Source organism: Mesoplodon mirus (assembly GCF_964341445.2).
Source record: "Mesoplodon mirus genome assembly, chromosome: 7".
Classification (NCBI taxonomy): Eukaryota; Metazoa; Chordata; class Mammalia; order Artiodactyla; family Ziphiidae; genus Mesoplodon; species Mesoplodon mirus.
This window is the reverse complement of record NC_138983.1, coordinates 76,104,039-76,122,375: the sequence shown is the minus strand read 5'-3', so window position 1 is coordinate 76,122,375 and position 18,337 is coordinate 76,104,039. Positions and strand designations below refer to the sequence as shown.

The window sequence follows — 18,337 nt, the reverse complement described above, 5'->3', positions numbered from 1 at the left end:
GCCACCAGGGAAGTCCCTGTGCATTTATTTTCAAAAAAATAATAAGGCCGGATGAATTCAGAACTAGGTGCAGAAACCTCTTCCAGTGAGATACAGAATCTCTGCTGTTTAGGCAGATTTAGAGAACAACTTTTCCAACCACTTATTAAAGAGACCAATACTCCATGAAAAAAATTTATCATTTGTACAGAGAGAAAACCAAACTCCAGCTTTGCATCAATATAATATTTGCTACTAAGAGAACCATAAGCTCTTTTTTGAAAATCTCTGGAATAAACATCAAAACTGAGCTGCCTTCGGCTCAGACAAATAAAATTCCCTTTCTACCCGTCTCCTACAACTTTCTATACCCATTCAGGTTGTGTCCTTCACTATCCTCTTTCTGGTGCTGGAACAATCAGTCATTTTACTTTAGGACCAAACGATTTTTGTTCCTGTTAATAAACAAAACTACATCGCATTATCTTGCATACAAAGTTGTACCTCTCGGTTGCTGGAACCAAGCAGGACCATGCAGGGCCCTTCCATGTCCCCTGCCTCTTGTCTGTAAAATAGCTGCAGTCTCCCAGGCCTCCCCTGAGTCACCAAAGAACAGGTTCAAGCAGTTACTGATTAGGACAACAGCAGTCACAGAATCTTTAGTTCCTCCCGAAGGACATAAGTAACAGTGTCAGACACACACTCCTAACTTGTTTTGCAGATACTAAAACCACTACAAGAGGAGAAAGCTAACTGTATGATGACCAGACTGGAGCTATGACACAAGCTGCTCCATCTTGAGCAGACCTGAACCAATGGCTTACACAATTCCAGGAACTGGCCTCAAGGAAATGGGAACAAACCAACACTGGAATTGAAGATTAACTGTGCCTGAAACAATCAACATGACACTGACCACACCGCTGCATGACCAATTTCAAGAGGATGGTCAGAGCTGACTGTGCTACTCTGCACGGAGCCCCCACCGGCACAGCCCAGAGACTTCCCGTCTTTTCCCTATCAACCCCTTTTCCCTCTCATTGGCAACTGGGAGATGGTATTGGGGACACTAGCCCACCATCTTCCCAGGTTGCCAGCTTCCTGAATAAAGCATCTTTCTTCTTCCACCAACCCTTGTCTCTGGAACACTGACTTCTGAGCGATGAGCAGCTGAACCTGAGTTCTGTTCCAGCCGATAACATCACTATGGGTCAAGCCTCATTCATAGTAATATTAATACTAACTTTGAACCAAAGTTACTTCCATTTCACAAAGGAAACTAGGAGTGAATGATTGACAACTGCCCATCACACATCAGCATTTCAGGCTAGCACAGCTCATGAACACACATAACACAACTTTACACAGCCACAAACATCCCTTACACAACTTATTCAAGTGGCAGAGACAAACACATTCATTAACACACCCACAGACAGAGCCTCTAGGTAACAAGTAAACATATGCAGCAAGAGCATATAACTTGAGATTATGCTTAGTAATCAATGCCTCAGGTTTCTGTCTTGCTTACAAATGACCTCGGTATCCAATGATTATCCAGTAAGTAACACAATTTAGTATCAGTTCAAGGGTTTACGTAAACTGAAGATCTGGGAATTTATCGACAAGCTAACACAGTAGAAAACATAGTTACTGTTGAAAGAAAGTCTGTCAGAATAAAAACTAAATGTGGTTAAACACAAACTTACAGTTTTCATAACCTTAAACATTAAGTAGAAGTAATATGAGCTTAGTTGATGGGCACACCTATATAAATTTAGGAAGAACACACCCAAGTAGAATTGTTTTAAATGTATGCCTAATACTGATAAATAAGATACGAATAACTTTTTATTAAACCAAAAATATTAAACTAGCTTCATGTGTCAAAGATTTACCTAAATTATGTAAACTTGAAGTCTTTAAATTTCTGAGTTGATTTTTTTTTTTTTTTTGGCTGCACCGAGGGGCTTGCTGGATCTTAGGTTCCTGACCAGGGACTGAACCTGGACCCTGGCAGTGAAAGCACCGAGTCCTAACCACTGGACCGCTGGGGAATTCCCTGACTTGATTTCAATAAGAATATTTTTCTAGCACATTTAAAGTATTAGAAGTTCTAATTCCTTTCTCTCTGAGAATTTTAGGGATATATAATTTTTATAAGCACATTTGTATCTTTGTAAGCCAATCAGGACAGAAACCCTTTAATTTAACAGACTCTACAATCTACTTTAATAGATCCAGAAGTAGGGAAACATTACATACTCGCACTGTCAGAGGTAAAGACCTTTTTGAATTACAGACACACAGACATACAGAGAAATGGAACTTTTACCTGCAGTTTTAAGTCTTAGACTTGGGTCAGGAATAAACACTCACCAGTCTAGATATTAAAGAGCCGTTCTCATCCCATTGGGCAAGAGATTCTTCATTGATTTGAGCTTGTCAAAGTAGACAAATAGACAAACAGAAAAGACTAAGAAAAGACTAACAAACTAGATCCTCTGTTACCTCTCACCTAACTGAGATTAGTTCTGTAGAAACTTCATCCCTTTAGAGACCATCAAGTCTTCAAACGACAGAGCCAAACTCAGAATCACTGCTGCCACAAATGGGGAACCACTTCGCTGGAATCTGAAAACAAAGGAGAAACACAAAAGTAATAGAAGGGGAAACTAAAGAAACAGAAAGTGAGCCAAGTTCAAAGGCTGCTTGGGTTCACCCCTGGGAGAGGAGACAAGATGTACCTGGGCTTCACTGGCTCATGAAATACACCACTTGTTGCTGGGCTTTTACAGCTTTATTTACGTAGAACTGATATACAAAATCTAGCCCATGTTTAATGTATATAACTTGATGAGTTTGGACATATGCACACACCTGTGATACCATCACCACCATCACGGTAATATACTCATCACTTCCAAAAGATTCCTTCTATCCCTCTGTGTGTGTGTATGTGCGTTAGAAAGATGTAACACAGCACCAGGTACATGAAAAGGTGCTCAACGTCACTAATCATCTGGGAAATGCAAATCAAAATCATCATGAGATACTACCTCACATCTGTTAGAATGCCTACAATTTTTTATTTTTTTTTAAAGATGAGAGTTGTCAAGGTGGTAGAGAAATCGTAACCCTTGCATATTGTACGCAGGAATGTAACATTGTGCAGGCACTGTGGAAAACAGTATGGAGTTTTCTCAAAATCTTTTAAATAAAAATTCCATATGATCCAGCAATCCCACTTCTGGGTACACAGGCCCAGCTCAGAGACACTGCAGCTTCAGTTCCAGAACACTGCAATGAAGCCAATACCGCCATAAAGCGAGTCACATGAAATTTCTGGTGTACCCGTGCATGAAAAGCTTCTGTTTACACTATACTGTAGTCTGTTAAGTGTGCGACAGCCTTGTGTCTAAACAAACAATGTACATACCTTTATTGAAATATACTCTGGGGAAGAGAAATATAGATCAATGGAACAGGATAGAAAGCCCAGAGATAAGCCCACGCACATATGCTCACCTTAGCTTTGATGAAGGAGGCAAGAATATACAATGGAGAAAAGACAGCCTCTTCAATAAGTGGCGCTGGGAAAACTGGACAGCTACCTGTAAAAGAATGAAATGAGAACACTACCTAACACCATAACACAAAAATAAACTCAAAATGGATTGAAGACCTAAAGGTAAGGCCAGACACTGTCTAACTCACAGAGGAAAACACAGGCAGAACACTCTATGACATAAATCACAGCAAGATCCTTTTGGACCCACCTCCTAGAGAAATGGAAATAAAGACAAAAATAAACACGTGGGACCTAATGAAACTTCAAAGCTTTTGCACAGCAAAGGAAACCATAAACAAGACCAAAAGACAACCCTCAGAATGGGAGAAAATATTTGCAAATGAAGCAACTGACAAAGGATTAATCTCCAAAATTTATAAGCAGCTCATGCAGCTCAATAACAAAAAAACAAACAACCCAATCCAAAAATGGGCAGAAGACCTAAATAGACATTTCTCCACAGAAGATATACAGACTGCCAACAAACACATGAAAGGATGCTCAACATCTTTACTCATTAGAGAAATACAAATCAAAACTACAATGAGATATCATCTCACACCAGTCAGAATGGCCATCATCAAAAAATCTAGAAACAATAAATGCTGGAGAGGGTGTGGAAAAAAGGGAACACTCTTGCACTGCTGGTGGGAATGTGAATTGGTACAGCCACTATGGAGAACGGTATGGAGGTTCCTTAAAAAACTACAAATAGAACTACCATATGACCCAGCAATCCCACTACTGGGCATATACCCTGAGAAAACCATAATTCAAAAAGAGACGTGTACCAAAATGTTCATAGCAGCCCTATTTACAATAGCCCGGAGATGGAAACAACCTAAGTGTCCATCATCGGATGAATGGGTAAAGAAGATGTGGCACATATATACAATGGAATATTACTCAGCCATAAAAAGAAATGAAATTGAGCTATTTGTAATGAGGTGGATAGACCTAGAGTCTGTCATACAGAGTGAAGTAAGTCAGAAAGAGAAAGACAAATACTGTATGCTAACACATATATATGGAATTTAAGAAAAAAAAATGTCATGAAGAACATAGGGGTAAGACAGGAATAAAGACACAGACCTACTAGAGAATGGACTTGAGGATATGGGGAGGGGGAAGGGTAAGCTGTGACAAAGTGAAAGAGCGGCATGGACATATATACACTACCAAACGTGAGGTAGATAGCTAGTGGGAAGCAGCCGCATAGCACAGGGAGATCAGCTCGGTACTTTGTGACCGCCTGGAGGGGTGGGATAGGGAGGGTGGGAGGGAGACGCAAAAGGGAGGGGATATGGAAACATATGTATATGTATAACTGATTAAATTTGTTATAAAGCAAAAAAATAAAATAAGTTAAAAAAAAAAAAAAAAAAAAGAATCCACCTGCCAATAGTGGGCACACGGGTTGGAACCCTGGTCCGGGAAGATCCCACGTGCTGCGGAGCAACTAAGCTCATGCGCCACAACTACTGAGCCTGCACTCTAGAGCCTGCGCACCACAACTACTGAGCCCGGGACCCGCAACTACTGAAGCCCACATGCCTAGAAGCCATGCTCCACAATAAGAGAAGCCACCGCAATGAGAAGCCCGCGCACCACCACGAAGAGTAGCGCCCGCTCGCCGCAACTAGAGAACAAAGCCCGCGCGCAGCAACAGAGACCCAACGCAGCTGAAACTGAATAAGTTAAATAGTAAACAAATAAAAAATTAAAATGAATAAATAAATAAATAAAAGCAGGCTCTGCTTTGTCAGCACTCTGGAGTTCCCTACGTATCGACGGGCAGGATTCCCGTCCTCTCCTGTAATTACGTCTGTGAAGTGCCTTTCCCGAGGAGAACAGAAGCTCCTGGAAGCAGGGAATTGCGTCTTAAGATCACATGCAGAAACTGAAGACATTTGATGCTTATGTCAAGGATAAAAGACACAACACTAGATGGTGTGAAGGGTCCTCGAGGCCAAGAGCCAGGCAAGCAGGACACTTCCTCTGGGGACCCTTCCATCAGCAGAGAAGAAAATGTCCATGGCCAGAACTGGCACTCAATTCGCTTGGAGCCGAGAAGCACCCATGTAATTACACAGGCTCCCCAGAGAGTAATTACTCCCGCATTTAAGAAAGGAGACGGCTTTTCAGGCAGGGAGGCAAGTGCAGTCTTCCCAGCTGGACGCACTGTGTGCTGATGGTCACGACGGAGCTGGGCCCCCGAGCTCTGCTCTCCCCTCAAACCCCCAACCTCACCCTCACCCTCAGCTGAGGAGCTGCTTCCCTGAGAACACAGAAGCCATCGGAGGGCTTCCCCACCTGCAACCCTGCTCAGCCATCCCCTCCCCACTCCAGGACCACGGGCAGCAGCTCTCCCCTCCCCCACACGCATCTACTGGATCATTCCCACTGTTATTTCTCTCATCACAACACAACACAACACAACACAACATCCTCCCCGGACCTCAGCTCCTACCCCAGCTACTGTCCAGTTTCTATTTTCCCCGTCACAGCAAAATGTCTTGAAAAAGTTGGGACCAGAACAAACCCAGTTCTCCCACTCCTCTCTCCTAAGCCTCTCCGATCAGGATTTTACCCCACAGATCCATCCAAACGCATCATCTGCGAGGTACGACCTCCCCCCAGTGCTGGGCTCGATGGTTCATGGCTCCGCGGAACGGCAACCTCGTTTGTCCAGTCACCCAGGGAACCTCTAAAGTGCTTCCCACATGCAGACAAAATGCTGTGATTAATATTTTAGGAGAAATACTCAGCGTGGAGAATACACTTGAGCTGCTGGACGAAAGAGGTAGCGGCACAGAAGAAAAGTTTCTGTAACTACAGGAATGAAAAGATAAGCTGTTTTAATGGTAGCAAGTATGGGATGAAGGAGAACAAATAAAAAACATTTAGAATACGACATTAACAAGCCTCACACTACAACGTGGTAACAGAGGATGGAGAAGGACTTTACAATGAACTCATTTTTCTGGGCAGGTGACAGGCTGGATGATGCAACGATGAGCCACCAGAGACAACAGGACAAGGCAAGGGGCAGGGGAGCTGTAAATAATCATTTCTGGATCTACTGGATCTAGTAATTCGAGGTGCCCTTTGGACAAACTCCATAGAGATGCTGGCAAGTGGCTGGACAGAGGCATCTATCTGGTCCAGGTGGGAGAACTGACAGAGTTGGAGGTGAAAAGCACCAGAGGGTGAGATCAGACGGGTTGAAGAGTCATGAACCAAGGGGGAAAAGACAACACACAAAGAGGGCGGAAGAAAGAATCAGTCAGGAAGACAGCAAGGAGAGATCTGTCACAGAAACCAACAGAGCAGACTCTGCAGATGGCAAGGCGACAGTGGTCTGAGGTGACGACTGGCAAATCTCCACTGCTTTGTATGCTGGATGCCAGGTCACCTCAACCGGATCAGGTTCCATGGAGGGGCAGAACCAAGACCGCAGGCTGCACGATACAATTCAGCTGGGAAACAAGAATCTTTGCCAGAGACCTCACTGCATGGTGTGTAACGCGACCCTCTGAGATTGTAAGAGACAAAGAGGGAAATTTACTGGAAGGGTGACAAGGCTGTTCTTCCAGATGATCCTCATTGCATCCCTCGACTGAGCACTGGAAACAATGTACCTATGTGACAACGGTGTTCTACTGAACAGACAAGTTATATGCACTGAGTGCTCCCTGGACAGCACGCTCTCAGCTTACAGGAAGTACAAGGAAGGCACCAACGTCAACACGTTAGGGGCTGTCACTCAGGAAGGCTCGCGGCCTACAGCGGGATCCTCAAGGAAACCTTTTAACGCTCGAGAACAAAAGTGCTTCGGCAGTACAATGTAAGTCAAGCAAGGGATGGTGTTTTGCCACAAATGTCAAGAACACGAGGCTTGTACTGTGGCTCTGAGAGGATCCTGGGATCTACACGTAGAACTTGCCAGAAACACTTGGTACTGACCTGCTCCTCTACACTTTGTCTAACCACATCTTTTACCTACTCCTACTTTCCCATTTTAACTTTTGAACTATTCGCCTCCCAAGGTGTTATCACAAAAGAACAGCAGCAGGTAAACACATAAACAGCAAAACTCACCAGAGGCTGATTCATTTTCCGCTGCTCTTGGAACAACGTGCAGGACTGTGACAGTGGAGGCGGACCTGGAGAAGGAAAACGCAGGCAGTGAAGCTACGACTGAAGCGGCTCGGGGTGCACGAGCACCCGCCCCGCGCTCCACAAGAGACACCTGTGGGAGACCCGTCCTTTCACCTTCAGAAGGGCCTGTGAGAATAAGGAGGGAGCAACCACCCTCAGGTCTGTAGCTCCCACGTGACTCTGGTACCTGAGGGGATACTTTATTTTTCCATAGTGAGTGTACACTGAATCCTATTAAAATAAACCTCCATCATTAAATATGAAATTTAAAAACGCTTATAGTTTACCTCTTCTCAGTCTGTTAACAACTTAGATCAGAACATCCACAGGATACCCAGAATAAAGGGACACACTCAGGTGCGCTTGTCTTGCAATGATTTGTACAAACTTTACAAACTTAAGTGTGACGCTCAAAAACATCTTTTATTAAAACTGACTTTAAGTGGACAGAACACCTGCCCTAGGAGTTTGGAGTCCTGTGAGCGACCCCACGTGCACACCCGGTGAGGGTCTAGGACAAGTCATCTCCCTCCTCAGGCCCCATCGCTTCCTTCCTCACCCGAGGCAGCAGGACAGAAGCCCTGCAGACTCATCCTGCACTGATTACACTGGGCGACTCCACAGGGCACAACCCAGGGGGGCGGCGGACGCTTACATTAGACAACCAAGGTGCTGACGCGCCTTGAGACACACGTGCGAGATGCCCAGACGGCGACAGGAGCGGGAGGAGGTGGAGGATCGGGGTTGGACGGAGGGGAGGACGCGGCACGTCCCGGCCGAGCCTGTGGACCCTGCTCCACCAGGACACCCGGAGCTCACAAGTCCCAGGGGAGCCCCATCCGGAGCAGCCAGCCCTGTCCTCCAGCCCAGCCCCTCCACCTCCAGGAAGCAGTCAAACCCTCCCGGTGGCTCTACTGCGGGCCCTGGGGCGGGCAAAGCCAAGCCCCGCTCTCCAAGCCGCGGTCTCGCAAGCCCTGCTCTCCAAGGGCCGCAGGCTCCACAACCGCCTGCAGGCCTGCAGACGCAACACCTACCCCGTCGGGACTCGCTCACCAGCCCCGGGCTCCCAAGGCTCCGGTCCGGGGGCTGCTCCTCGGGCGTGCTCCTCTCTCCGGGGTCTCTATTTTTAAAATATTTGTAAGTAACCCATTTTGTAGAAAACACCTATCTTTCATCATAAGAATTATCACACTTTATACTTTCATTCCAGCCTAACTTTTATACTCTATTTTCTACCATTTGGCAACTTATACCCTATGCTCTAGTCAAAAAGAATCTCATTTACAGTCACTTACATATATTGTGTTGGTTCTCAAGTCCAGGATGTTCCTTCTGCCTGGTATGCCCCGACCTTCTCTCCACGTGGAACATTCCTACTGACGTTCAAAACCTAATTCCAAGACCCCTCATTGTTGGCATTCTCTTTAATATCCCCTAGAAGGGTTACTGACTCCAAGTTCTGTTTTACAAATTTATATTTTTATGATCTATTTATTTAATAGCCTATCCCTACTCGATTGTAATGCATTGTTCATGCATCTCTCACACTCTCTTTTGAGTTCCTCTGGCCTTTTTCTTTTATCTCTTACCCATAAGCACAGTGTTTGCCCCATAGTACGTGCTCAACGTGTTGGCTGAGAGAAAAAAGACACCTTTTAGCTCTAATCATTTGTGAAATTTCATTTAAAATGACATCAGATTACCCTTTGTTTCCTAACTTAATTTCTGGTACTATAGAATGTACACTCAGAACATCGTCAGTGGCCTACAGAAACAGTGTTCTCACTGGACTTCATGCATATAGTCAACCCCCTTATAACTTTCTCTGGCATACAACTGCCAGACATGTTATTAAGGAAAAAAAAAAAAAAAAAGATGTACCAACCCCTCACCTATTAGAAAACTTCCAGAAGCTCTCCATTCCTTATGGTATCTTTTCTACTTGATTTTTCAAATACCTCTGTCTTACTTCAACTATTCAGAACTGCCTTTTCCACCTTTGGCTTTCATTTTCAATTTCATTCATATCATTACCTGCACTTACCCATAGAACCTAAGCATATTTCAGTTTCTTATGCAAGTTTCCTCACTAGAGGTCAAAGGGGCAAGGACTATTGTGATAAAATATTAAATAAATAGACGATAGAACTTTGTTCTATTGGTCTGGGAAAATTACTACCTGAAACAAAATAATTCTGGAAACTGAAGGGATCAGACCAGTCAGCTTTGTTTACTTCAGACTCAAATCAATGTCTTGTCTTTACCTGAGCTCTGGTTACATTTAGAAAAAAGTACTGTAAATACAGTGAATGAGCAAGGCCACTACCTGAGACGTGTCTGGGTCCTTAGTATAGTAACTGGGGGAATGGTAAGCGTTGGTCAATGTTTGCTGATTGATGACTCAATACATCTGGTTAAGCCTCACCATCAGAATTCCAGATTTTTTAACAAGCTTCTCAGTCTTTTCAACCCAAAGAAAAAACTAAAGAAAACCAGATGACAAGAATTTCAAATTGTAAAATATCCTGGTTGTCAAATTTAAATAGGGATATCCTGTGCAATGGAGAGGCTGGCTGGTGCCAATTTCACATTTTGTTCTCTAGTGTCCGGACGAAGCCTGCTCTGCCAGTGAGCTGACAGGTCGAGAGCACTCCAGCTTCCACAGACACCCGAGAACTTTCTATTTTTCATGGTGTTCCTGCCTTACCTAAGGGAAGGACTATATTCACAATGAAAAGAGTTATGATTAATCACCAATAGAGAGATTCTTCCACTTTCTGGGTGCTCACGTTGAAAGTCTGGTATAGTCAACACTCCCTCTAACATAGATCGTGTATTGAAATGAGAAAACTATCACCTAATATGGCCAGAGAGATGAAGGGACTTGGCCCAGCTGAGCCCAGGAGACACCTCTAATTCAAAACCTCAACCATTAACATAGTGATTGTGATCAAGGGGACTTACAGGACATAAGAGATTCAAAAAGCATATCAATCCACCTCCGGCAACACTGCCAGTTTAAAAGAATGATTAACCTTCTCTCCCACTTGATTCAACCTGGCTATGTATTATACCACTCTAAATGCTAGCAGACTCTATGCTTATGGCTTCCATTAGGTAGCACTTAGTATACACGAAAACTTTCTTCAAGAAGTAATTACTTTTGAAACCATAAACGTTTCAGTTGGGAAAAGAGAAAAAGAAAGGAGGTGCAAGTAAAGGGAACTAGGAAAAAATAAGAAAATACCCTCAAATATAAACATGTTCATTCAAAAAATAATTTAAAGGGGATTTAAACGATACTAGGTGAGCATTTATTCTGTTTCTGCTTTAAATAAAGCATTCTGTTCTATTTGTTAGGTGTTGTACTTGTTTAGTATCTAATGTCTGTTAAAAACCTCTCGAAAGAGATGTATTCATTCTGGTATCCTAAGCACCTATCTGGATGAACAGCACAAGCAATGGGAAGTCATGGGGCATAATGGACCTTGCAAAGGCTCTGGAATCCATCTCTTACTTATGGTCTTTGAGACTCAGGCTCCTCCTCTATGTAGTGTTCATAAAACTTAGTGGAGATAGAACACTAGGGACACAGAAGGTCAAAGCAGGTATTTACTACGACTTTTCAAATATCTTCCTTTAGGAAAACAAATATATTTTATTTGCAATGAGGCTTTCTTGTGAATTTTATTCTTCTAAAGAAAAACATTTTTAGTGAACAATTGATTCGTTTGCCTCCCTGTGCTACTTTATTGACAATACTCAGGTAGGGGTGGTTTTCTCTCAAGCAGTTACCTCCATGTGATTTGTATTTCAGACCTTCCTAAAAGCATGTTTTCCTGCTCTTTCTTTCCACCCCATCCCAGCTCTGCTTAAAATATTGTGATCCTCTATTAAAATGCACAGAACCCTATAAGGAGAAGCAAAATGTTTGTCACTGCCAGCTCTGGTATGCATATATCAGAGAATAAATTATAACTGATGAAGACAGAAATGGGACCCATATCTGACTGACTTCAGAAACCAGAAGTGTAGGGCTTCCCTGGTGGCGCAGTGGTTGAGAGTCCGCCTGCCGATGCAGGGGACACGGGTTCGTGCCCCGGTCCGGGAAGATCCCACATGCCGTGGAGCGGCAAGGCATGTGAGCCATGGCCGCTGAGCCTGCGCATCCGGAGCCTGCGCTCCGCAACGGGAGAGGCCACAACAGTGAGAGGCCCGCATACAGCAAAAAAAAAAAAAAAAAAAAAAAAGAAACCAGAAGCGTAGCTACTACAAGCTGGTGAATTGGAACTCAGATCAAGGCCTAGAGTGGAGAGGAGTCTTCTGATCAGAAGGGGAAAGTAAACAAAGGGCAGCGTTTAATTATTTAATAATAAGTAAGAGAATGACTATGGTGTTTTTACAGAACAGGATATAATATTGAAATAAAACCCCCCAAAGTGACACAGAAACATAATGCAATCCTCTTAAGCTACAACCCTTCCTAAACCAAACCATACCATTCTCTTCACACAGCCTGGAAAGTCAAAAGAAAGGGGATACTGATCTGCATCACACTGGCATTAGAAGCAGATCTAGTTGTAATGAAGTTTTACTTCATGGACTGAAGTTTCCCCCCAAAAAGGGTAAGCTTTTTTCTCAAGAAACATCACTGTGTAATAATCAAGGAGCCAGGGATGGTGGTATTCATTGTTCTAAGTACAGGGATTTGTTTTGCAGAAAGAAGTACCAATCAGAAAGAGAACTGACCAATAATTACTTAACAAAACTGCTTCAGAAGTAGATTTCTAAATCTACTTTTAGATTGATAGTTAGAAACATCTTACTAAGTTTATTCATTTAGAGGAAATCTGTGCAAGCCTCTGAAACCAAGAGGTATTGTATCAAAAGAGATAAGGTCACTAGACACTTATGTAAGAGCTACTTCTTCCTCAAATGGCCACCATATAGTCATTTCTGACTATTACATTACCAAGAAGTAACAATGCACCTTTAGGAAACTAGTATGAAAGAAAAACATAATAAAATTTTTTGCAGGTGACTCTTTGATCTCATAGGTGTGTGTTAATTTTCCAAAGTTGGGACTGGATCCCGCCTTTACAAAATGCTCCTTGAAATATCGCATTGAAAATCTTCTCTTTTACTCCTTATTGTAAACACTGTATATGTTTTTAAGAAGACCAATAAAAAATATGGACTATGGGGCTGCCCTGGTGGCGCAGTGGTTGAGAGTCTGCCTGCCGATGCAGGGGACACGGGTTCGTGCCCCAGTCCAGGAATATCCCACATGCCACGGAGCGGCTGGGCCTGTGAGCCAGGGCCGCTGAGCCTGCGCGTGCGGAGCCTGTGCTCTGCAACAGGAAGTGCCACAGCAGTGACAGGCACGCGTACCGCAAAAAAAAAAAAAAATATATATATATATATATGTGTGTGTGTGTGTGTATATATATATATGTGTGTATGTATATATATATATATATATATATATATATATACACGTATATATATACGGACTATGAAATTATTTTTCCAGTAGTGAAATTATGGAGAATATGACTTGCATTTCTACTGTATTCCCGCAAAAAGAGGAAGTCCTTTTCCACAAAGACTGTCATCAATGTTAACTCTGGGAGCAAAGTATTTGTAGCTGTCTCATGCTTTGTGGTGAGAGACTCTCACTTTTCCCCGTCTCTATTGTGGGAAACAGGGCACACTTTGGGCTGAGAATTCATGCTGTGGTCGGAAAAGAAAGAAACGAAAACTACCCTCATTAACACTGCTCTTTAACAAGTTCAGCAAATGGGCCTCAGGCATTCTAAACAGCAGCAATTAAAAAATAACTTTAGATTTCATACATTTCTTCCAGTAGGATGAAAAGCTGAGGTATGTTAACTTTAATTTTATGGTTTGGGTGAATACAGAGTTCGATTACTCCCTGTCAAAGCAGAAATCAGCCTTTTACAGGGAGTAAGTGCTAATTAAGCAAAACAGAGTAAGCATGTTATATGAAGTATATTTGATTCTTTCCTGTGCACTGTGGCTGCACAAGCTCTAACCAGTTTCCGTAGGGACCATCAATGCTCCCTAAGAATGCCAATGCAGTGTTCCGTCCAGTTAGTGGGGTGCAGAGACCACTCAGAATGCTGATGCTTTCCACAAAGGAGATGGGGCTAGGGAGGCAAATGCAATCAGGGAGTATTACCTCTGTCTTGTGTGCCTGCTACAAAACAGTGTCCTCTCAAGACTACTCTACCCCTTCTTTGCTTTATACGTGTATGTGTAAGTTTGTGTAGGTAAGCTTTACAAGTCTATCATAAGAGAAAACTAAAAATACCCAGGAAAAAGACAAAACTGCTTCAACAGAGAAAGGTCTCTCTGTTCCAGTTGAAGAGGATATAGAGTTAATAACAGGAAATATCCATCCCCTGAAACTGTAGGAAACATGGATGCTTCCACAATTTATTCAAGGTCTCACTGACCAGGCTGTAATTTTAATTATTATTTCTTATGATTATGGTAGATAAAAAGTCTCAGTAGTATGCTAAAACTCTTGAACACTTGTTGACCTTTTTTCTTGATAGCTTTCCTCCTGCCAGGCTCCAGCCAACAGTAGCAGTAACAGATATCCAGATCTTAAGAGGATAGAAGTATAATGGTGCACTGAATATGGAAAGGAAGAACCAGTAATGGTTCCTATACATTCATAACGCGAATCAGCATCAAACTAAGGAAAAAAGCTTCCCCAAGAAGAAGTTGACAGCAAATAGTTTCGCCTCTTAATGCACTGAGGAAACAACTTTGAAGTTATCCGTAGCCACCGCTTCTGAAGCGACCAGTAGCTTTGCGACTATTACTTTACTTGTATTAGATTAATTTATATTAGAGTTTATTTAATGTAATTGCTCACAAATTTTAAACCATTTTGTAGAGTAGTGTTCTGTATCTGTTTAAATGAAATGCTTTCCTAAGCTCAAGATCAGTGTTTTTATGTTGTGTAAATTATGAAATTACTGTGGAATATCTGGTAAACTTGATAGGAAACCCCAGATGTCAGCACTTTGCTGGGCAAGATTTAAAGTGGCCCACACCACTAACCCTCATCAGGAGCAGTAGCAGTGGGCTAAGTCATAAGGGCACACCCATCCATTACATTCACCCAGGATACCGTGAGTGAGAATCAAAGGGCAGTGAGACAGAGACCTCTATGCTCAGATTCCACTGCCAAGAAATGGCCTAAGTCAGCTCTTGTTGTTGAAGAAAATAACCCTTTAGGAATCAGACTGAATCCTATTTTAAGTTTTAGAGGAGGAAGGATACTATTTAAACATTAATGAAATGTGCCTCTCTTTTTTTATCAGCATAGAAATTTATTTCAATTCAAAAGAATATGGTTATATTTAGCATAGTGTAATAATTATCTAAAGCACATATCATCGCTGGCTCTGAAACAGTTCTAAAGATGTCATTCTTTTGAAGTAAAAAATATGCAGTAAAAATGTACAAGGAAGCAAAAATATGAAAAAAACAGTTTGCTGAGTATGGGAAGTTGTTACAAGAGGGGCACACCAAGATAATTGTAAGAGTCCAAATTACATAACGTGCAGCAAGGAGTTCTCTTGCTTTAACAACTCCTAGAAAATAAACCAGTAATCTCAATGCAAGAATATCACCACTGGGATAACAGGACAAATTTTCTGAGGCACACAGGTAGTAATTCACTATACTTCCCCTTTCTCTAATACCTTTTCTCACACCAATTTCTTTTCTTTCCTCGAGGATAGATTTTATCCTGTTGAAAACAATTTTAGTTTTATTTGTAAAGTGGAGTAAATAATATCCTGAGTGAAGTAGGCAGCGTTTTAGCTGAAGATGCTCAGGAATCAAACTTTTGAAAAAGGCCAATCAGCTAGCTAGCTAGCAGTTACCATCAGTGGCTTGCAGAAAAAAAAATTACAGATGATATGTTTGTTAAATAGATAAAAAGAATAAGCAGTTTAAAATGGGTGAAAAATCCCAGGATCTATTGTGACCTAGACCAGAGGTCCCTAACCTTTTTGGAACCAGGGACCGGTTTCCTGGAAGCAAATTTTTCCAGGGAGGGGAGGCGGGGTGTGTGGGGTTCAGGCGGTAATGTGAGCCATAGGGAGCGGCAGATGAAGCTTATAGCTGGCTTGCTTGCGACTCACCTCCTGCTGTGCAGACCAGTTCCTAAGAGGCTGTGGACTGGTACCCGTCCGAGGCCAAGGGGTTGGGGACCCCTGACCTAGACACTCAAAAGCAGACAGTTGACCTTTGATTAAGCCCATTTTCCTGTGGAGTGAGCCATAAGGGGCTCCAAGACACAGTTTGGTTTCAATGTTTCAGTGTTCACAGCCAGAGGGCAAACTCAGAATGTCTCCTCCTCTTGCAAAAACTGGACCACGAATGAGAAGTCTTTTTTAGAGTAGCCCTTCACGCACAACATCCCTGCAGATCTGATGGGCTTGACTGCCCAGAAGGATTGGGCTCTTCGTGCTGGTAGCAGAGCCTCATGCTAATCCCAGATCCTTAGCCATGAGTGTTGCTCCAAATCCACCCTGATAGTAATTAGCCAGGTGAACTCCATCCATCACCCCAGGTACAGGATTTTAAGTGTCACTTGAGCAACATCGTCCTAAGCTCGTATTTAGGATTTTAGCCAAGAGTTTTGGGTCAAGCCCTAACCTGAGTCCCAGATTCATAGCTTCAGCAGTTCCAATCCTACTAATACCTAACAGCAAGTGTTTGCAGATCTACGAAGCCTGGCCAGTCCCAACAGCTCTACAATGCACCACATGGGAGCCCATGCACCACAGCAGCTCAACCCCTCCCGTCCTAAATGTGAGCTTGCCAGACCGAGCTGTTCCCACACCACCAGAAACAGGGGCATCCGAGAAAACTGCTCCCATTTTCTCAACTTCTTTGGCCAATTCTCTCAAAACCATAGGATCAACAGTACTGGAATCTATTAATAGTCTTTCTTCACTTTTTTTTGAATTCCATTTGCTTCAGTATAAGCTTCTAGCGCATTGATGCACTGTAATAATTCTGTCACCTTTTTCGGCTACATCCGCTGCAGAAGACACTACCGGGTCCACTTGCATCTAGCAGCTCTTTGCATGCATCAGGGAACACATCAGCAATAGTGAGTGGCTAGCCATGTTTCAAGAGCTCTTTTGCCATTGGATTCCCCACGTTGCCTACTCCAATGAATCCAACTGGAGTCTTGGAAGCTACTGACCTAGAACACAGCGCTGCAAGGCTGGCCACCGACGGCTGCTGTGGACGACTCCCTGTACCAGAGGCAGGAGGTGGCTCCACGGAGACGGAAGGAGGCTGACACGTTGCCCGCGCCCCTCCTTCCCACGGTGACCTCCTCGACTCCCGGCTCACCCACTGGCTGCTATAGGGTGCGTGGTGCGGAGGGCCGGCTCGGCTGTGGCGATTCTTAATACCTCTTTGGTACTAGGTTACACATACAATTTCACCTAGTGAGCGATTTAACAGAAGGAATTTTTTTCGACGGCATTTTTGTGGCACAGCAGATAGAAGCGAGGTCACTATTTCTTTGAAAAACTGAACTAAAAATGTATAGAAAGTCATGATTCATTCTACAAATATGCTGAGTCAAAGAAATGTGGAAATTGATGCGATGGAGGAAGAGCGCTAGACTTCCCTGATGCTCAACTGGGACCTTTCTTCTGGTGTCAGAACATGGTTGTGTAACTCCTTTAATCCCAGTGGATTTTCCAAAAATTCCAGAATCTTCAGATTTTGGTAGTCCCTGTTTACTGCCTTTGCCCCCGCATGCCAAACCCCCACCCCACCCCGCACACATTTATTTTTTGCCAGTTGTCCTCCGGGGGGCTTTTCTTTATATAGTCATTGCAGCAGTTTGTTAGACTACTGACCCCCAGTGAAAATGCCCCTCCCCCCCGTTTTCTCACCCTGTGTAGTTTTGTTCCACCTTGACCTGGGTTTGGTCACATGACTTGCTTTGGCCCAACGGCATATCAAGAGCTGAAGCTTGGAGAGTACTCGTGCTTTAGGGCTTGTCCTCATGGAAACCTGACATGTTAGGAAGCCTGGCTAACCTAGTGGAGAATAGGCCCAGGCCACAGCCAGCATCAATGGCCAGACATGTGAAAGCAACCAGCCCCAGTTCAGCAACCAGATGATGGCAGCCTCAGTAGTCACCTCAGGTGAAAGCAAGATAGATCCACCCAGGGGATCCCAGCCCATTCTGCTGATTCACAAATTGTGACGAGATAAAGTGCCTGCTGTTTTAAACCACCAAGCTTAGGAGTAGTTCATCACACAGGAAGAGATATAACTATCTTCACTGTTAGATTATCTTCCCATTTTATACCATGTTTCCCCTCAAACGACTGTTCCTTTATCCAAGATTCTAGAAAAGAAATAACAACTGATGACGCTGACAGAGCCTTAACATTTTTTAAAAGCTTTATAAACTTTTAAAATAACTATGTTAATAAAATCAATATTTATTTGATCACAAAATTATTTTCTTCAGTTGCCTTAAGAAGTAATGCAGACTTGTACTAAGTTTATAAATCTGGAGGCTCTAAAAATGTGTTATTCCTTGGA

The 18,337-nt window shown here is 43.2% G+C and overlaps 1 protein-coding gene across 7 annotated transcripts in view; it reads right to left on the bottom strand.

Annotated features, from left to right (window-relative positions):
* Positions 1–18,337, bottom strand: part of LOC309808565 (interferon regulatory factor 6-like) — a 726,310-nt gene that overhangs the window by 677,290 nt on the left and 30,683 nt on the right. For all 7 annotated transcript variants that reach the window (XR_014294752.1, XR_014294753.1, XR_014294754.1 and 4 more), the window contains one exon: positions 7,652–7,716. The gene's annotated coding sequence lies outside the window, so the exon portion shown is untranslated. The remainder of the gene's footprint in view (positions 1–7,651; positions 7,717–18,337) is intronic.